Here is an 8,095-nt window from a genome sequence, read left to right on the forward strand (position 1 = left end):
TAAATAAAGGTTAGTTCTAAAAGTTGTACCTAAAATGGCATAAAATGATTACCTCTATTTATGAGTGGAAAAATGGCAAAAATCCGATATTTATTATAAGACACAATGATTTAAATATTTAAATATGAATTTATGTGTAGCTTTCACAGCAAGAAAAGATTAATGTGAAACCTACTTAACATATGCACTAATGTTCCCTTAATGGAAGTAATATTAACAGAAAATTCTAAAACACAAAGTGTGTTATCTAAAACATATGCAGATGTGAATTATGCCTTGCATTACACTTAGGTTATAATAAAAGCATGCAGAGAATGCAGTTCTGATATACAGGAGTTTTCAATACTATTATACCATACAAGTCAGACTGACTATAAATTCGAATTAATTCCATTTGAAAATCAATCCTTTTTTACAATTTGACAGACATTCGAGAAACATTAGTTTCTCTTTGGTGGTAAACTAAGAAATTTTATGTGAGAATAAATTCCTTTAAGAGTATAGATATCTTATAAAATAACTTATATTACATATTTTGGAAAATATTTCTAAATGATTAACTGCATTGTTTCAAGTACCTTAATATATTTCCTTTGGAATCATCTGCTTATAGTCATAGGTAAAAAAGGAGTGCTTGGAGGTGCACTGATGTGTAAAACTCAATTAAAAACAGAACTAAAGTTTTAGGATTTTGTTTAATTTAGCTCCAGGTTTATATTAAGGTTCAGGTCAGCTCTTACTTTATCCCTATCAATTCATCCATCAGAAATTATAATTGTCCCCTTTTCCTCATTAATTACTTTGCCTACAATCTGTATAATATTAAAGATGTTTCAAATTGTATTATCAAAAATAAAATGAACAGTTGATAACTGTATTGTTTTCCCTATAGAGATCTGCATTTTTTCCAGAGAAAGATTTTCCACATAAGTAACAAAGTAAATTCATTCTACATTGTATGAAAATGCCAAATTAATCTTATTAAACTATGAGCATAAGTAATTGAATAAACTAAGGTGTTCATATACTTAGAAATTGCATTATTGTGCAGGATCTTTTATAAAAGTGGTAAATATTGTTTCTTATGGTTTCTTATTTTTATGGAATTTTTATAATTTTTTATAAATTTTATAATTTTTATAAATTAGAACGGAAAGAGAAATATTTCTTTTAGATATATATTGAGGTAACATCGCTTATAATATTATTAATAGTCATGCTTTGTGCATACACATGCCTATGTTACTAGACCACACATACCACATACACATATCACCATGTGTCAATCAATATCTCTGCACAGCTGTTTCTAGCCTCTCATTTGCCAACACCAATCTTCCAGCTCACCAGTAAACTCAGTTTTGTTGGGTCTTGGCAATCTAAGAGTTTATTTTTTATGGGGTATTTTCTATTCTCTTGCTTTGTGTCTCTATATTCCACATATGAATAAAATTATTAGATCTTTGTCTTTCTCCTAAGTTACTTGCTTAACATAACACTATCTCCATCTAAGTTGTGTTAATAGCCAAGGATTCATCTTTGCTTATAACTGTATAGTATTCTATCATGTATGTATACCACATATTTTTTGCTTTGATTTGTTGTTAGACATTTAGGGTTACTTTTCCAGATCCTAGCTATTATAAACAACTCTGAAATAAACATTGGCATATTATTTAATTTCCTTAATAATTTTTTAATTTATTTTTTTCGTAGGGGAGAGCGTGAACGCAGTCCCCCACTACCACAAATAATGCAGTCGAGTTTCCCACATTTGGGGAAATCACAGGGGTCAGAACATCCCGAGTGCAATGGATAAGCCTCACCCTGGGAAAACCACCTTTGTGATCATGGTATCTCCCCTGCTAGGTATCCTTAATAATATTTTGTGTCCTTCAAATATATATTAAAAACATCACATAGACTAGTAGAAAAATATTTGCCCACAACTCTTTTGAGAAATATTTCTTACAAAAACAAAATTATCCATAACACAATTATGAAATAGACAATTTTTACCTGCATAATATTTCTTGAAGCTATTTGTAGTCAACTATGCTCCTATCTATCCCACATATCTATTGTTCTGCTTTCTGCCCTGACAAATCAGTTTTGCCTGATCTGGAATTTCGTTTAAGAGAGGGTTTAAGGGAGGGGTGAGGAATCTCTGAAAGAGTATACAGGGAACTCAAAAGCTGAGCTCTGGATAAAAAAAAAAAGTCAGGGTCTCCTTGGCTACATATCAGCTGTGGCATGCAAATTAATTAAACCAAATGTAAAACATAGTCCTCTAGACACAGAGATGTCTCCTTACCCCTTGGTTTTAGATTTCTTCAAATGGAATAATAGTATATAATCTTTTGAATTTTGATGTCTTTTATTCAGTATAATAATTTTGAAAGTCATCTATGTTGTTAAATTCGTCAGTGGCTTGATTGTTTTCATTGTCCAACAACTTCCCACTGTTTACTGGCTTTTGTTTTCTGAATTCTAATTGCTGTAAATAAAATTAAAATGGGCATCTTTGCAGTTATATGTATATTTAAAATCATAGAAACATGTTGTTGTTTCATATTTTAAATGGATTTGTAATTTCCTAAAAAACTACTACTATGTTTTCATATGTAGTGTATATGTAGTGCAGGGATCTGGCCCACTTCTACCCCAAAAATTGCAGGTTTTTACACTGTGACACCAGTGTACTCATTATATTTCATGGTTTGATTTCCATCTCTTTAGATTATAGAGGGAGTTTGTCAATGGAGCTGGCCCAGTGCAGACCTGTCGTGGTGATTTTCAAATGCAAATTCTTGAACTTTTACTTTATTTGCCTTAAGAACTACTGATGACCAATAACACTGAATGTTAAATCTCTTGCTTAAAGGTCATTTTGCAACTCTCTTTGTGACATACTTGTTCAGATAATTTACACATTAAAAAAATATTGGCTGTCTTTGAGTTGTGTAAGACTTCCTCATGGTTATTCAACATGTGAGTCTTTTATGGATACTTATGTTTTGAAGTTTCTCTCTATCTGTGACCAACCTTTATTTTGCTGCCTTTTATTTTTATAACATTTTAAATAATTTATCTTGAATTATTAGTTTTTTTCTATGTTTTATCTAAGGCTTATTTTTGCTGTGGTATAGCAAATACTGTCCTCTATTTGTTTTAAATTTTAGTTTGTAGTGCTGCTTTTCTTTCCCTGGAATATTGAAGTCTTGTCCTATTCAGTGGCTTCTTTGTATTTAGCAATAGACTTTAAAACATAAAATAAAAAGAACAATTCTACAAAAATTTTTTATGAATAAACTTATGGCTGATTGCTTATTTAAGTGAAATGGATGAATTAATGAGTTTTTTAAATTTATTAGCCAATTTAATTTAAAATCTGTTTTGTCTACTTTTTTAATCACCAAAATTTGACTGTGAGAATTTAAGTATAGTTTTAATATAATGCAAAAATGATTGAATATCTTTCAACATTTCAACACTTTTATTTGATTTCTCCAAGTAGCTCAATTAATTTAGTCTTGTTATAAGCATGCTAATTTTTCAGGCCATTTTTATACCTTGAATACAAAATAGTGACAAAACATTTACAAAATTCTCTTCCAAACAACTATTGTTCTAATCTACTTTAATTGAAACTAATATAATTATTGTCTATTAGTAATAAAATAATTCACATTAGAAAACAACTGACATAGTAGGAATAACCATCTTGTATTTAAAACTGTTTTGTTAATCTACATATTCTGCCTAGTACTACTTACTTTTTTACACTTGTAATAGCATTCAGATCTCAGAATATTTAAATAACTTATTCCAATAATAGTAATATGCAAATACAAGTGAAGGCAGCAGTCAAACCTAGATTTATCCAATTTCAAATCCAAGGGATTTGTACCACATTGCTATATATTTTATCCGTGTCCCATGAGTATAAATGGACTCAACTGAGTTATCTGAGTATGCATGGAGGATGGAGATAGAGCACAGAGCTAAGGCACTATCTTTAAGGCGGCCAATCCCAATTTCGTTCTTGGAGCTGCGTTTGATCTGTGAACACAAATCCAGGAGAAGTTCTGATTACAGTTGTCTATCCAAAAGCACTTGCCCTAAAATAGTATACATGTGGTTTATATTAAGAAAATATGAAGCATTTAAATTTTCGTAAAAATTTTAAGTCTTAGAAATTGAGCTTTTCGTTTTAGAAGTGCCTCTTTATTTTATGTAATATCAAAAAATGGAAAAGATCACACATCCCCTTTGAAAGCATCATTTTCTAACTTGTCCCTTTTTATTTGCACATGATTATTTTCCTTTCCAGTTACATTTACAATCATCATGTAGTGAATTTTACAATCACTAGAGTTTTACATTATTTTAGTGAAAATAATTTTAATGTCATATAATTTATAATATAATAATATCTCAAAATCTGAAAAGATAAAGAAAACAGGATAGTAAGAAATTTCATTTTATTTTAAGATTGACTATCATGCTTTTGGAGAAATCAATGTTATGCTTCTGTTCCTATATGTCAAATACAAAATAATAATTCAAAGTTGGAATGATAGTACAGTGAGTAAGGTACTTGCTTTGCATGCACCTGATCCAAATTTGAATACTGATATGCAGAATTATCCTCTGAGTACCACACGGAGTAATTATTGAGTGCAGAGCCAGGAGTAACTTCTGCACATCGTGTGTAGTACGAGAAAAATAACAATACTAAAATAATGATAATTATATGATTCTACTATAGCCAAACAATATGAGTCAATAGATATTGATTCATAGGACAAGGAATGTCTTCAATAGAAATTTGAAGAATTCTAGGATTTGAATGATCAAGGGCCCTCCCTGCTCACCTAAATTCTTTGAGTAGATAGTGCATTCAAAATTTTAATGACAAAGTTATACTGTAAATGCAAATGTATAAAGATTAATAATAATGAGTAGAGAATAGGAACTTTGGTATTCATTTTCTATGTTTTTCAATAAGTATACATAAATATATTTTGCAGAACCCAACATCTCTTTCAAAGCCTGCTTCAGGAACCACAAGTCAGCAAGAAAAATTATTTTTCCTTTTCACTTCCTGTTCATTTTAAATTTACCAGTCTGAAATCTATAATGAATGTAAATAATAAAAAGTTAGGAGATAATTTGTGTTAGATAAATCTTTTTTATATAAACTCTGGTTAGCTTTATTTATGTTTTCTGCTTCCACCTACGTATGGTTTTTTATTTAAATCAGAAATGAATATGATACATTATTATGCATTTCCAGCTTATAAATTACTGATTTTGTACTTTATTAATTTTCCATTATTTTTACTTTTTGTTCATCCTGCTATTCCTTTATTATATTAAATTAGTTTGCATATTTGTCAGTTCTTCACTATCCCAGTTTCTTCTTCTTGCCTAGTTGAAAGTAAAATCTCTATATAGATATAAGTACATATAAACATAGGTAAACATAGGTACACACAAAATATGGTGGAATCATGTTAAACTTTTTTATTTATACTCTGAATCAGAGTCAATACAATTGAAGTAATTTAGGTTTTTATACAATGTGACACTAACAATAGGATAAATAGATCAGTAGAACAAAATGGATAACCTAAAGTGAATCCATATATAGACAACAGAACTTTGATGAAAGAAACAAGGCCATGCAATGGGGATGAGTTGACATTTTCAACAAATGGTATTGAAGCAATCACACACAAAAGACCAAAACATGTAGATATAAAAGTAACACACTTCCTAATATTTAATTCAATTTAGATTGCATACATGCTTATAATCAAACCTATAAAACTGGTAGATAGTATATTATAAAATCTTGGTTTCCATTAGTAGATTACTGCATTTTTGGTTTTCATTCAACAGTGCTTAGAGTTTATTCCTGACGCTATGCTGAAGGATGACTCTTGACAATGTTCAGGGAACCAAAGAGGTTCTGGGAATCTAACTCTAGTTAACTGCAATCAAAGCAAGTGCCTTGTTCATGGTATTATCTTGAGGGCCCCTTGTATTGCATTTTAAAAAAATATCAAAGAAATTACCCATAAACAAAAAAGTGATCATCTGTACTTCATTAATATTACTAAAATATACATTAGTATTTAGCATTTAAGGATCTTCTATTTTCATAACTTGAGAAAATATATTTTTAGCACCAAATATTTTATTTTTTGGACATACCACTTTTCTCCTTCATTCATGGTTACAAATAACACCTCATTTAGTTTCAAGTTTTGGCAATTATGAACTTTTTATCTGGACATACTACAGTGTATGCAGTATCATTCTCTGTGACAGACTGCTGAACAGACATCAAAGGTACCAATCCAGAAGGACAAAGAAAGAACTTCTGAGATTCTTGAGGGGCAAGGTCCAAGTAGCTTACTGTTTTCTTACCAGTTTTGTGACTTTCAGAAATGAGTTTAAGGTCCTGGGGGCTTTCTTTTTAAATTTTAGAACTTTATTGAAAATGTATTCCTCAAGAGAAGATAGTTCTTTGACCTCTAACAATTATCTTCTGGGAAAACAAAAACAAAAAACAGATCTGGAAATAATAATATTTTAAGAAAAATAGGAGGTCATGAATACCAACCCAAACTATACATTGAATCATGCACTCTCAAGAATTTATATTTATGAATGGAAAATTTCAGGGAACTTCCTGCCCTGCTGTTTGTTGTTGTTGTTGTTTCTCATGGCCAAGCCTTGAGAGGCAATAATCAGATGGAGAATTTTTTATTTATTCTCGATACATATGATCTTCCAGAAATCCTTTTAGTATACTGAGACAAAATATAAGTAAAGAAACATATAAAGATGTGGAAATATAAATATATTGACCACCCCCTCCATTCAGATATCAGGTACTGACATATAAAGATGTGGAAATATAAATATATTGACCACCCCCTCCATTCAGATATCAGGTACTGGTTCTTGTGTGGCCTCCTAAATACATTTCTATGTAAAATAAAAATCTGTAGACAGCACTGGGACAGCACGTGTTTCACCACATACTTGGCCCTTTGTCTTCTTGCCTTTTTTATGGTTTCTAATCTCTGAAAATGTATTTTTTACCCAAATTCAATTATATTATTATTAATGATAAAATATAATTTCTTCAAAAATATTTCTTCAGTGAGTATGTGTACTGTAACAAATGTTATTACTTTAAACATCAATTCCTCATGTTGCTAGAAATATAAACATCATTTACCTTGATATATTAAATATTATAGTTTTTTAATAGCAAGATCACCATGTTATTAGTGCACCCTTTACAATGACTATACTGTTAATGTTAAGTATCTATTGCAAATATTGACAACATATTTTTATTCCATTTTCTCCACTTTTGCAGAATAGTTTTTATTCTGCATTTAAGAGTCTTAAATCTCAGTGATGTTTTCCTAACTGCACTGCATATCTTGATAAATAATGTAATATTTTTAATAATTTTAATTATACCACTGTGACATACACAGTTACATTTACAAATTTTTTAATAGTTGGATTTCTTTCATACAATGTTTTGAATCTCTCCATCATGTACATTTTCCGCACCAATGTACTCAGTTTTCCTCCCACTCTCCCCTTCATTCTCCTACGACCTGCTTCTATGACAGATATTTTTCTTCTCTCTCTCTCTCTTTTTTTTTATGTTGGGCACTATAGTTTGCATTTCATGTATAATACTAGTCCTCCTGGCCCTTGTTTCTATTGTCTTTACAATTCTCATACTAGGATCGTTCTATGTCTACTTATCTCCCTTTAACTCATTTTACTCAATATAATACTATCCATATCAATTTGTTTATATACAAATTTATTGAATCATTGTTCCTAACAGCTATGTAATTATATTAATTTTAAAAAACATTTTGGTCATGCCAGCAGTGCTCAGAATGAAGTTCTTTCTCTGTGCTCAAAGATTAATCTTAGCAAGTCTCAGGGAATGGTGCTGTGTATCAAATCTGGATCTGCCACATACAAAGCAAGTAATGTATCAGCTGTATCAGTTCTCTGGTCCCAATTATATATTGATTATATTGCT

At 30.2% G+C, this 8,095-nt stretch overlaps 1 non-coding gene across 1 annotated transcript; it reads right to left on the reverse strand.

Annotated features, from left to right (window-relative positions):
- Positions 1-1,713: 1,713 nt before the first annotated feature.
- Positions 1,714-1,877, reverse strand: LOC126021759 (U1 spliceosomal RNA). Its single transcript, XR_007500234.1, has one exon. It is a non-coding gene; the product is annotated as a U1 spliceosomal RNA (small nuclear RNA).
- Between the last annotated feature and the right edge of the window lie 6,218 nt (positions 1,878-8,095).

This window comes from Suncus etruscus, chromosome 10, assembly GCF_024139225.1.
Source record: "Suncus etruscus isolate mSunEtr1 chromosome 10, mSunEtr1.pri.cur, whole genome shotgun sequence".
NCBI lineage: Eukaryota > Metazoa > Chordata > Mammalia > Eulipotyphla > Soricidae > Suncus > Suncus etruscus.